At 34.6% G+C, this 14,720-nt stretch overlaps 1 long non-coding RNA gene across 1 annotated transcript; it reads right to left on the bottom strand.

The window, feature by feature from the left end:
• Positions 1 to 12,022: 12,022 nt before the first annotated feature.
• Positions 12,023 to 14,451, bottom strand: LOC128290185 (uncharacterized). The gene is made up of 2 exons (XR_008279832.1): positions 14,366 to 14,451; positions 12,023 to 12,369 (listed from the first exon to the last, which is right to left on the bottom strand). It is a non-coding gene; the product is annotated as an uncharacterized LOC128290185 (long non-coding RNA).
• Positions 14,452 to 14,720: the final 269 nt, after the last annotated feature.

Raw genomic sequence — 14,720 nt, 5'->3', positions numbered from 1 at the left:
GAAGAAGGTGAAGGGGGTTCAAATGAAGATGTAGAAGTCTGAGATTCACGACGTACTCGCCTTGTAACACCCCTTACCCAAGATCGTCGCCGGAGTCCAGCACGAGGCATTACCAGACTTAGCTTACTAATTTGGGGTACAAAAATTTGCTTTTAAAATTAATATAGTTTCATTCATTCATTATGTCCCTAAAAAGGGTCCTCAAGACCCTAAAACATGTAATTGAAACAGTTCGGGAACAAACTGGAATCAATAAAAATTTCCCGATCACTTAAACAAATCAAAACAATTTATTTCATCTTTCATAAATAAACTGTCCATCTACGTCATAGTCACTAAAAAAATCATAAATCGAGTTACGAAACTCAAAATTCAAATCCGTAAATTTTACCTAAAACTATACTTGTATATCTTCTTACTAATTTGTTTTCAGAATTTTTAGTCTAGCCAATTAGTACAGTTTATTAGTTAAAGTTTCCCCTATTTCAGTGTTCGGCTACTCTGACCTTTGTTCACTACGAATTAATCTTCTCCCTATAAAGAATTCAAATAACCATGAGTTTATTTCTCTTAAAGGTAGAATCAATAAGGAATCTATACATATAAAGTATAACTCCTATTTATTTTTGTACAACTTTTAGTGAATTTCTAAAGTCAGAACAGGGGATTCAGAAATCACTTTGACCCTGTCTCACCAAAATTTAAATATCTCATAAAATACAACTTTACTCTATTTCTTTCATATGAAAATAGACTCAATAAGATTTAATTATATATCTCATTCACTATCTAAATCCATTTCTATTATTTTTAGTGATTTTTCAAATTCACGTCATTACTGCTGTCCGATACTGTTTTAAAGCTAATTTCACCTTTTTCATGATTTCCATGGGATAACTAGCATTTAGGCATACATAACACCAAACATGTCCTTGATTAGCCATTCCAATAGCTGATCATTATCAAGCATTTACATACCATTCATTAGCCATATCATAAGATCATACACACTGTGACACCCCTAAAGTGTCCCTAGTCGGAAAGTGGTTTCAGGACCACAAAACCGAGTCATAAAATAATAATTAACCATTATATTTGATGCTTATTATATGTATATAGGCATGTGTGAAAATTTCATGTTTGAATTTTGTTAATTGTAAGTGAATTTTGCTAAATAGGATTTGTGTGAGAAAAATTAGAAATGTGCTAGGCAAATGTTAAAGTGGCCTATTGACGCATCTTGGAAAAATGTTGGCCTTGCATGTCAAAATACCCAAAAGATGGACTAGTGGCCGGCCATGCTATGGGTTAAAATGTATTATAAACATTTTATGTTAGTGTTTTATGTTAGAATTAATAAAATAAAGAACATGGGTAATAAAATAATAGTGGTTAGTAGGGGAGAAACAAAAAAATGAGCTAGGTTGCTCCTCCATTGTCGGGAATTGAAGGAAGAAGAAGAGGGGAAGTTCGGCCAAGGTGGTTCTTGAGATTAAGGTATGTTCAATGCTGCTTTTGGAGGTTTACACATCCTTTGGAGGGTTAGCCTACTTCTATTTATCTCATGGATGTGTTAAGTTACTTGAAATGTTAGATAAATTTGAACTCCCTACCAAATTCTTTAGGCAACCCATGTTAGAAATTTCGGTATTGAGATGTCTAGATCTTTCGGCCATTGTAGCTATGGAGGAATAAAGTTTTGTTTCTTGTTAAATTGGATGAATCTTGTTGTATGAGTGCTTGAACAAACTATGATTAAATGGATGCATAGATTCAAAGTGGGAAGAAATGGGCTATTATATTTGATGCTAATGCGAATATGAAGATGATGAACTTGAATAAATAGTATTCAGCTAGCATGATAAGTTATGAAATATTAAGTAGATGATATAATTGATTGATGAAGTGGTTAATAGGATTTCTAATGAAATTTTGCCAAGGCGAATGTATCATGAAGTAAATAAAAAATGCTAAATGTGCATTATGTGCTTATATGTGTATTCGCCGGGAAGTTTGACATGAAACTTTGATAGGTTTGAGAGATGAATGACCGAATGAGCTAGAGGTTATGTATGGATGAATTTTATGCACATGTGTGTGTGTGGCATTAGTAGCTAATGGCATTCGCATTGTTTAATTAAAATTAGAAATGAATGCTTGAAAGTTAAATAGGTCGCTCTAATGACCAAATATGCTAAAAGCTAATATATGGACAAATGATCTGAATGAATTGGTTTTTGAAATGTATATGGTTGCCGTATGTATGTGTTTGATTGAGAAGTAAATTTGTTTGATTTAGCTCAAGAGCCTAGAGGATCAAAGTTGGATAAGGAAAGGAAAAAAAAGTGATCAAGAGCCGTCAGAATCGTTAAGCAACTTCCGAGGTAAGTTTTAAGTGATTAAATGTTGAGTAAATTCAATCATAATAGAACATAATGAGTTGATTTAATAAGATATGATGTGGCCATTATATGTTTTAAACTCAAATGGTAAGTTCATAAGTGTTTGGACTTGGAAATTTAAGAGCAAATTGTAATAATTTGCTTAGGACAGCAGCAGTAACGTGATTTTAGAAAATCACCATAAATTGTTGGTATGGAATTATAGGCTGAATAAAATATGTAATCAAAGCTTAATTAGTCTAGTTCCTTATAAAAGAGGCCGTGTGAGCAAAGAAATTTCCTATAAAGAGATATTTAAAGTTGTGTGAGACGGTGTCAGAATGACTCCGAAATCCCCTGTTCTGTTTTTAGAAAATCGTTATAATTTGCACAAAAATGGTTATAAGGGAAAATTTATATTCTTAGATTCCTTAATGAGTCTAGTTTAAAATGAAATTGAATATAACACATTTTGAATTCTGTACAATGAGAAATCTGATTCGTAGTGAGGAGTGGTCAGATTAGTCGAACAGTGAAACAGGGGAAAAATTTAAGAAAAATCTGGTATTGATTGGCCACACCTAAAATTCTGAAAATTTTATGGATGAAAGATACATGAGTCTACATTCGGGGAAAATTAACGGCAATTGATTTTGAGTTTTTTAGCTCCATTTATAAACAATTTAGTGACTGTTGCTCAGGAAAACTGCTTGTAGTGAATATGTGATTTTGTTGTAAACTTTGATGAAACTATTTGAGTTGCTTATAAGCTATTGCTGAAATTGAGGTACAAGAAAAATATGAAATATGTATGAGATATATATATGTGATAAGGCCTAATGGCCGATGTGATGAATGTGAAAGTGTGTATATATGTGATAAGGCCTAATGGCCGATGTGATGAATGTGAAAGTGTGTATATATGTGATAAGGCCTAATGGCCGATGTGATGAATGTGAAAGTGTATATATATGTGATAAGGCCTAATGGCCGATGTGATGAATGTACATATAAGGCCTAATGGCCGATGTGATGAATGTGAAGGTGTATATATGTGATAAGGCCGAATGGCCAATGTGATGAATGTGAAAGTGCATATATGTGATAGGGCCGAGTGGCCAACGAGATGGATGTGAAAGTGTATAAATGTGATAAGTCCCGAAGGGCATTTGTGTCAGTACTATATCCGGGTTAAAACCCCGCAGGCTTTATGCGAGAATATTATCACCGATTAATGACCGTAGGCTTCGTGCTCGTACTATATCCGAGCTCTAATGACCCGATGACTACGTGTGGAGATTTTGTCCGGGTAAGCCCGAACTAAAGGTTTTGCTGAAGATTCAAGTAAAGCGTAAGATTATGCGACTTCACAGTGACAATTAGTAATAAATACGCTCAATGCGTTAAGTTGGTCAGGTATGTATTTTGAGATTATATTTAAGTTTGATTTAGACTAAATCACAAGGTCGTTATGTGATGCACATGTGAGTAAAGCAATAAGACTGTTCTATGACTATTGTGCATTTGGTCAATGTGGGAAGTCAGGTAACAATATGTAATGTACCTATGATCATAAGAGGTCACCATCAAGTGAGAATTTATCTGCCTATTACATATGATGAGACGTGCATATTTGGAAAAGGGGATGGTATGCCCGAAGGAAGAGTGAAATAAAAATGCGAACAACTATGTTATAATTTGGTTGTTATCTGTTGACACTGCTTAAAACTTACTAAGCATTGTAATGCTTACTCCGTTTACTTTGTTTCCTCTGTTTTATAGATCTCATTTGGAAGCTACAGGCTCGGGGATCGTCAGCAACTAGTCACACTATCACTACCCATTGTTTGGTACTACTACGTTTTGGAATATCATATGGCATGTATAGAATAGACTAGTAGTGAGAGGATATTTTGGTCAATGTATAGGACTACCCTTTTGTTGTAGGTCATGTACCTTTCGGTTTTGTGTAAATTTGGATAGCCATGCGAAAATGGCTTAAGTATACTTGATCATAGCATTATAATCGTTTTGTATGTCGTCCGTCGAGAGGTATGGAAATGTTGGTAACTGTTAGTCATGGGAATGGTTATTCATGATCACCTTTGGTATATGTATGACAAACTCTAGTTGACCCATGGAGGATCATGAAAGAGGTAAAGTTTACCTTAAAAATAGATGCTGGCAGCAGCAGTGATGTGGATGTGAAAAATCTCTAAAAATAGTAGGAATGGAATTAAATAGCGAATAAATTATGTAACCGAACCCTGACGAATCTATTTTCATAGGAAAGTAACGAAAATATCATATGAATAGTATGATAAGAGATATTTAAGTTTTCGTGAGACAGGGCCAGAACGTTTTCTGGATTCCCTGTTCCGACTTCGGAAATTCATTAAAAATTAACCAGAGATAATTAGAAGTCATGCCATATATGTACAGAATCCTTTTTGAGTCTAGTTTCCTTAGAAGCAAGCGGAATAAGCATTGAAGCCCTGTACAAGGAGTTATCTAAGTCGTATTGCAGGAAGGTCAGTGTAGTCGAACCCTGTAACAGGGGAGGCTTTAACTAATAAACTGTACTAATTGGCCCAACCAAAAATTCTAGAAAAAAATTTGTTGATGCATATATGAGTCTAGTTTCAGGGAAAAATCACGAAACTGATTTTCAAGTTGTTGAACTCAAGATATGATTTTTAAAGTGACAGTGATGCAGTTAGCCAACTGCCTGGAATTTAAAAAAAAAAAAAAAAGTGGACTGTGTAAGTAAATGGATTAAGCCCGTTAACCCCTCGTGTCCGACTCCGGCGACGGTCTCGGGTACGGGGTGTTACATACACAAAATGGCTACGATGCTATACATGTCATACTCAAAATGAAACGTCTAGCTATACCAAAATAATCCTTGTGATAGTGTGCCCAGACCTCTGATGTACTTTATGATCCCCGAGTTAGCTTGACAAAACTATAAAAAGAAGGAAAATAAATAGGGTAAGCATTAAGCTTAGTAAGTTTGCATGCAAATAAATAACAACATTCATAAGAATTATCTTACTACTTGGCATGATACTACTTAATGTAACTTCATTAATTGTCATAGACATATTTTAAACTTCTTCACTTACTCACTTACTTAAATACTTACTTACTTAATCAAATTTATTAATACATTTTACTTACCTTTTTCCTTATCAAGCATACATGAACATTATATACTTACCTTTGCTCTTCTAGCATGAACTTGTCTTACCATTTTTAGTATAACTCGTCTTACCTTACCTTACCTTGATATTCTCTTTAAATTTTCCTGTTGAACCACTTGGAATACTAAGGATACACGGGTACCTTGCCATTGCCATGACTTGTCATGGTCTTACGTGGTATCCTTTTGAAACTTACCATTGCCATGTCTCGACATGGTCTTACATGGTATCCTTGCCTTATGAACTCACCAATGCCATGCCTTGGCATGGTCTTACATGGGACCTTTTCCTTATATTAAGTCATCAATGCCATGTCTTGACATGGTGTTACATGGTATCCTTAAACCTTAATGTCATGACATTTGTATCCTACACATTCCTAAGGTTCAACAGGGACTTTCTGAAATTATTTCTCCGTCAATTCATGCTTGAGTCTTCTTTGAATAATTTCATAAAATAAATTTACACATGCTGGAAATTAACAACATTAACATAAAATAATAGAATATTGCATTTATTTACCACAAACTTACCTCGAAACAAAATACGACCAATTATATCAATTTAGTCCACTATCTTTTTCTGTCCTCAGTCTAACTACGGATTTCGTTCTTCTTGATCTATAATAAAAAATTTAGCTTATTTAATACTCACATTTATTAAAACAGTCTTTGACTCAAACTTTGGCAAAATTACATTTTTGCCCCTAAACTTTTACATATTTACACTTTTTCCCCAAGGCTCGGAAATTAAACTTCATCCTATTTTCTTATGTTTTATGACATGATGATCATTTTTCCCTTCTATGGCAACATCAAATTCTCACTCTAACATGTACTTATGAACATTAGGTATTTTTACTGATTATGTCGTTTTACTCGTTTTCACTTAAAATCGCTTAGCAAAAGTTATTTAACACAATTCCAAGCTTCATATTCTACCATAAAACACCAAAATTCATATTCTACCATAAAACATCAAAATAAACACATTTCACCTATGGGTATTTTTCCAAATATAAACCCTAGGTTAAATTATTGCTAGAATAAGCTTAATCAAGTTACCGGGACTCCAAAAACATAAAGAACATTAAAAATGGGGCTAAAACGGACTTACAATCGAGATTAGAATCTTGAAAAACCCTAGATATGTCTTTCTCATGTGAAATTCGGCCAAGGGGTTGTAGATGGACAAAAATTGGCTTTTAATTTTGTTTTTAATTCATTTTAATAACTAAATGACCAAAATGCCCTTAATTAAAAACTATGGTGTTTTATCTTCCTTTGGGTATTTTTGTCCAAACTAGTATAATGGTCTAATTACTATCCAAGGACCTCCACTTTAAAAATTCATTACTCACAAGTACTTAGTCCCTTTGGGAACTAGAACACACATTTTACAACTTTTGCAATTTAGTCCTAAATATCAAATTGGACACTCTATCGGTAAAATTTCTAAATGAAATTTTCACACAATCATGTAATCATGCCATAGACCTTAAAATGATAATAAAATAAATTCTTCTACCTCAAATTTGTGGTTTCGCAACCACTGTTCAGTTTAAGCCCTATTTCGGAATGTTACACGCCTCCAGACCACATGCATAATGTTGATCTATCGACAGATGATGCATTAGAGTTTCCAGATCTACCATACAAAAAGCATGACCATACAAGTTCGTCATTAGATTCGGGGGAATTGAAAGTTTGTAAGGAGTTTTCTAGTAATGATAGTTTTATCGGTGCATTGAAACAATATAGCATCAAGAACAGGGTTAACTACTATGTGGTTAAATCCAAATCCAAGAAGTTGGAGGCCAAGTGTGCAGTGCGAGATGGTACATGTTCATGGAAAATCATGGCTTCGATTCGGAAACAGACAGGGTTGTAGGAGATAAATAAGTACAAGGGTCCACATACATGTGTTGCAGGTACAATATCACTAGGTGTTTAGGGTTTTTGAATATTATTGTTATTATTTAATGTTGCATTATTTAACGTACTTTGTTGATAGGTATTTCACAAGGTCATCCCAAGATGGATTTAGATATGATAATTGGCTGCGGATTCTAGGACTTCGCTGTCGGTCTTAATTTCCAATATTCGTAGCCAATTCAGGTACACGTCTTCTTATCGCAAGGCTTGGATAGCTAAGCAGAAGGCATTGGAAAATATGCATAGTGGGTCAGACACTTCATATAATAAGGTGTGGCAGTGGTATTAGGTGCTGGAAAGGTACGTCCCAGGTTACGTAACAAACCTTGAAATGAGTCTTGCATACTACAATGAGCGCTTGCTCCGTGGATGCCAAGTGTTCAAGTGTCTGTTCTACAGCTTTAAGCAATGCTGGGACACATTTGTGTACTGCAACCCATTGATACAAATTGACAGTACCTTTATGTATAGTAGATATACCCATCGGCTATTACTAGCTATGGCACAGGATGGCGGTGGGAGAATCCTTCGAATTGCGTTTGCAATAACACCGGGGGAGTCAAGTGATGACTGAGATTTCTTTCTTTCTAGGTTGAGGAGGCATGTCTACCCCCAACCTGATATCTTTGTTATACCAGATTGAGGCACTGGAATACTGGCCACAATTGAGCAACAAGGAAGCCTATAGGATCATACACACCTTCAGTGTTGTCTAAGGCACGTTGCATCAACTACTATGGGCAATATCGGTCTACCACTGAACGACGACAAGTGACCAACATGGGTATTTAATCTCCACTAATATAATTTCGTTTGTAAAATTCAATTTATCCTTAATGGAAAAGTGGTATGTAATTTTCACTATCAACTTATATTGACAGGATACGAGATCAATAAGAATCGTTTTCATGAGATTTTGGTGATTTTACGGTCAGTTAACAATCAAGGCACAGATTACCTCTGTAACATACCTTTCGATCAGTACAAGCATATGACGACAACTTACGGTATGGTCATATGACCTCAAACCTGGCTGAATGTATAAATTCTGTTCTAAATGGAACGCGCCATTTGTCAATAACCTCCATTGTACAGGAGACATATTTCCATTTGGCGGCACTATTTCCAAAGCAAGCAGCAAGTTATAACGGCCAAATGCAAGGAGGCCATGTATAGTGCCGAAAGGTATTGCAAGAAATTAACAAGGCGAAGGCACGGGCCAACACCATGCACACAATGTATCACGGTCCTAACAACCTATGGTTTCGTGTAACGGAGTTTGACGGACCGAACCAAGGTATTACCAACGAGAAATTTCATGTACACTTGAGAAATAGGACTTGTGACTGTGAGAGGTTTGACGCACTTTGTTATCTACGCGCTCATGTAATTGTAGCTTGTCAGAATCTCCTTTTGGATCACATGAGTTATGTCGACGAAATGTACAATTTAGAATACATGTAATTGCATCTTGTCAGAATCTCCATCTGTATTGCTTGCTCCATTTAAGTTGTTACCAGATAAAGAATTGCCTCACAAACCAAAAGGTCAACCTTGCTCTAGTAGAATACGTGATAATATGGATATCCGGGAAAGAACGAACCAACAGAAGTTGTGTGGATGGTGTAGGAACCCAGGTCATACAATTCAAACATGTCCAAATTGAAATAGTTCATAATTGCTTAAATGAAACTATGTTGCATTATTTCTATTACCTTATTCAAAAGAACTTCTATTTTATTAAATAGGAAAAACTATAAAAATAATCTAGTATTAAAATATTCAAAAAAAACTTCTATTTTATTAAATGAAACAATATAAAAATAGTTTGTACAAATATATTAAAAAAATCAATGTATGTGTCGGTCAAAATAAGTGCCACATGGGGGTGGTTGATAGTTACGCGGCAGATTTCTTCTTGGTTCAGCTTTCGACGGGGGTTGTGGTTGTTCCGGTGGGGTTTGTGGTTGTTCTGGTTGTGGGTGTTGGGAGATGACCTACCTTGATAGAACAAAGAATGCAGAGGTGTTTGCATCACCCACAGTGGAGGTGTTTGAATCTTATAAGGCAACGGGGATTGGAAATGAGAGGAGCTCCCCGACGGTCCCTCGTGCGATCCCTTCTGCGACGATGGCCTATATATCGTCGGTTGAGTCGAAGTCATCAGGAAAGGAGATGCACTAGGACATGTATTCCAACCTGGCATAGGACTGGGAAAAGGAAACATATAAGGGTCAAGATATAAATAAGGACTAGGATATGCAACTGGCATAATCTGAAGGGGCTATGGTGTGGGCCTTGTCACTTGAGGCGTTGGGCCCGATGATTGTGTGAGCGCTGTTGATGGACCTGCCCTGTCAGCCCTTTTCCTTGGATTTAAAGGGCCCCGTCGTTGCCTTTCAACACGAATTTGTGGACGCCTCTACTCTCCCGAGAGCTAATATGGCTTGCTATGGATCTTAAACTATGGCATGTAATCAAGCTCGCATGTTAACTATAGAGTGATGATTGGTTCACGAGTAGGTATATGATCATACTAATTTTCCCACATTTTGATATATTCCGAGAAGAATAGCGGCCAATGCATATTCTATCACCGTAAGTCGATTTTGTGCTCTTCATCGAACACCTCAGGTGTCATAGGAATCAGTTGTCGGAATCTAAATTACCACAGCACTTTATCCGTCTGGTGCATCTCGACAGTAGCGTAGTTGATCAATGGGGCCTTAACATACCAGATGTTCAGATTCTATAAGAATTCATTCGGAATTACTGTCCAAATACTATATGAATATGATAAAAATATTAGTTAAATACATAATACTAAATACAAAACGACTATGTTATATATATATATTTCATTTAATACTTACATGTGCTTCCAATTGTTGGTCTAATAGAAGTCGTATATCTTCAAGAGCTGTAGGTATTACAACATAACTCGCCGAATGGTTCCACCTAATTAAATAAATTTTAAGCATAAAATATATTTTAAATCTATATAATAATTGTAAAATCTAATATAAATTTTACCTCGTTATGAGTGAGAATGTATATGGGTGGTTCACTCGAGGGCATAAAAATGGAAAGCGAAACCGAGCCCATGATTGTAGTAGTGATAGGCAACTTTTGATTTTGACTTTATTTGGTTTTGTTGCCCCGCACATCTCCTGGTACAATGTTGACAACACGGCAGACCCTTAACTGAGTTCACTAGCTGCTCTAAAATTAACGAGTTTCAGCAGCCACCTTAGATGTACGAGGTTTCATGACAATTCTGGTATCAGATAACCTCTAATGATATCAAGGATGTATGCTCGTGTAGCACCCCTTACCTGTATCCGAAGCCGAAATAGGGTTCAAGGCATTACCGGACTTATATTTTGATATTCATTCACATTCAAAAGATAAATCTTGCATACAATTTAAAATTTTCACACATTCATTCATACCATGAAGACATATTTCTCAAAAATAAGCTTATACCATGCCTGAATATACACAAACATTAACATCATTAACAAGCCATTCTCGCATGGCTACATATACAAATCAAAATGAACCACATTGAATTTAGCCTATACATGCCACATAACCAAAAACTTAAAGCTTTTAATTACCAAAGTGATAACTAGATAGTGTGATGTCGTCTCCAACGACTTCCAACCCGAGCAAGTCTCGGAAACTCTATGAACATAGGAAAAACACACAGAGTAAGCTTAGAAAGCTTAGTAAGTCATAAGCAAATAAATCATTTCAATAATATTTACAAATCATTATCATTAAACCAAATTTAACAAACTCAATCACTTATACAATCTTGTACTCGTAAATTCATATAACCACATTAAGTAGCTTCTCTTATCTTATTTATCAATGAATATATATATATATATATATCACGTTTTCACATTCGAAAGACAACCGTTAACTCAATCATATAAATTAAGTTTTCACATAATCATTACATGAATAACCAAAACATGTAATGGTTCACTAACCACTTCATATTTAACTTATCCATTTGGCTACATTTCAATTTCATATATATATAGCACATATTCACATTTCATTTTCTTATAAATCACATATTATCTTACACATATATATTACTTTCCATTTCCCAAAACCATGTTTCTCATTTCATAATTCCCATGCTCAAAATATAGGACCACAATTAGTATAACAAACATATATGTATCACACCATTTATTTATACATTCACATCATTTGATGTCATATATTTCACATATTATCACTTGAAACATAATCACCTTTCATTTATGAATTTCATAATCGAAACACACATACCTGAATTATATATCCATAGATCATAATCATATTCACTTTCATTACTCAATTTCATAAACATTGCAACATACCTGAATCGGATGCACATTTATATATTCATTTACTTCTCAGAATACCAGTTGAACCATTCGGAAACAAAGAGGATACTCGGATATCTCTGGAAGCTCGTACAATTAAATTTTAAGTCACATACTTTCATATAATGACAGACATCGACCAAATAGGTCATGCTCTTATTCGTAGATATAGTAATCATTCACACATATATATCGTTCTTTGATACTAATAATTCACCTTAAAAATCAATTCACATGCGAGTACATAATACGTACCTGACTATCATAATGTATCATACATAATCAATAGTAGTTTACCTCGAACTTTCGGATTCATAATCTTACTTGAATCATCAGCGTTAAGCCTGCTAGGTTTAAAACCCGAATCTAGTCACCAGCACAAAACCTGTGGGACTTTAAGCTCGAATATAATACCAGCACTAAGCCTGCGGGATTTAACCCGGATATAATACCAGCAAGAAGCCTGTGGGATAAACCCGAATATAATACTAGCACGAAGCCTGCGGGATAAAACCCAGATATAATACCAACACGAAGCCTACGGAATAAAATCGCGGAATAAAACCCGGATATAATACCAACACGAAGCCTGCGGGATAAAACCCGAATATAATACCAACATGAAGCCTGTGGGATAAAACCCGAATATAACACCAGTATGAAGCCTGCGGGATAAAACTTAGATATAATACCAAAGACTAAGCTCGGGATAAAACCGGATATAATACCAAAGACGAAGCTCGGGATAAAACCGGATATAATACCAAAGACGAAGCACGTGGGATAAACCGGATATAGCAAAGACGAAGCTCGCAGGATAAAACCGGATATAATACCAAAGACGAAGCTCGGGATAAAACCGGATATAATACCAAAGACTAAGGTGCGGGATAAAACCGGATATAATACCAAAGACGAAGCTCGGGATAAAACCGGATATAATACCAGCAGAAGCTCGGGATAAACTCGATATAATACCAAAGACGAAGCCTAGCTCTGCGAATAAAACCGGATATAATACCAAGATTTGAAACTCGGGATAAAACCCGGATATACATCAAATATCATGCATATTTAATCATATATTAACACATCTCATTCAACATATCACATTAGTAGTCATTTGCTACATTCGGATACAAGGTCCATATGAACATCATCATTTACATTTCGGTTCAAAAGTCATACATAAATATCACATATCCATTCCACCATTCAAGCTTAACCCATAGTGACCATTCAACTATATGTCATATACATAAATTATTTATCACACAACTTAATTCAAGTAGAACCAAAAGGTCACAATCCATCTAATGTATACATATCAAGGCATCATCAATTATATACTAAAGGTGACTACTTAAAACTTACCACGGACGAAGACGAACGAATCGGGACGACTATTTGAAAAATTTAGATTTTTTTTCTTCCGATCCAATTTTGATTTCCTCTTTTCTTGATCTAAATTAATATAAATTAAACTTATTTAATCTCACATATACTCAAATTCGCCCAAAAACACATAAAAAGGGCAATTTGCACATTAGCCCCTAATATTTCATATTTTCACAAATTAGTCCCTATTTCCAAATAGCACAAAATACACAAAATCTCATCAAACCCGTGTTAGACCGAATTTACCTTAGGCCTTAGTAGCCCATTTATTCAATTTATTTCACACTCGGAACAAATTCTTCAAAGCTCAATTCAATTCGGTAACATATATATATTTATTTACAACTTGATTCAACACATATAATGCACATACATTAATACATCCAAACATGAAATATTAGCAACCATTACTGAATGGTCAAGTTATTCCACACGGATTATTAGACAAAAATATACAAGTACATACAAGCATTACCAAATGACCGAATCTCCATTGTATTTAAAAATAATTCATGCACCACTCATTTAACTATTAATAGTCATTTACTAAGTACCAATGCCGAATAGAAATATGTCAAGTTCACATGCTATGAATCATGCTAAAATGTTATTTTCAAAACCAAATTGTTTTCGGCTAGCAAATTATATAAAAAAAAAAATATTTTATACCAATTTCATAACCAAATAGTCATATTAACTAAACACCTTAAACTTAACTTAATAATTAACAAATCAACTATAATTCATGAATATTCTTGTCTTCGTAAATGCACCAATAAAATCCAATTATACAAGCAATGATTTATTCATCACTTAGCTTATCCAATTAAGCCACAACCGAAAACACATTCAACAACCTAATCATTATTTAACCAAAACATGAAAAATCTATTAATACATTTTTATTTTTCATCATTAAACACAAAAATCATCAAACTTTCAACAATGACAAAACACAAAATCAACATAAATTCCGAAAATTGAAGCATGGGTTTACTAGCATTCGAAGCAACGATCTCAAAAATATAAAAACTATCAAAAACCGAGTCAAAATCACTTACTAATTAAAGCTTGAAGTTGCCGAACCCTAATGGCTTCCATGAACCTTTTTCTTTTCTCATTTTCGGTTGAAAGAACCATGAAAGATGATAATTTAACTTTTATTTTATTAATATATTAACATATATTCATAAATTACTCAAATAACCTTATTCCAAATTCAATATTTCAATAATGCCAAACCAATATTTCCACTAACTAATTAATGGTCCATTTATCACATGAGGACCCTAACTTTTAAGTTCCATAGCTTTTAGACACTTTTAACTTATACGAGGCTACTTTTACATTTAACGCAATTAAGTCCTTTTATAAAATTGAGCTCACAAACGATAAAATTTTCACACGAAAATTTCA

This window comes from Gossypium arboreum, chromosome 1 (genome assembly GCF_025698485.1).
Source record: "Gossypium arboreum isolate Shixiya-1 chromosome 1, ASM2569848v2, whole genome shotgun sequence".
Taxonomy (NCBI): Eukaryota; Viridiplantae; Streptophyta; class Magnoliopsida; order Malvales; family Malvaceae; genus Gossypium; species Gossypium arboreum.
The sequence above is the reverse complement of the archived record's forward strand: the minus strand, read 5'-3'. Positions and strand labels throughout refer to the sequence as shown.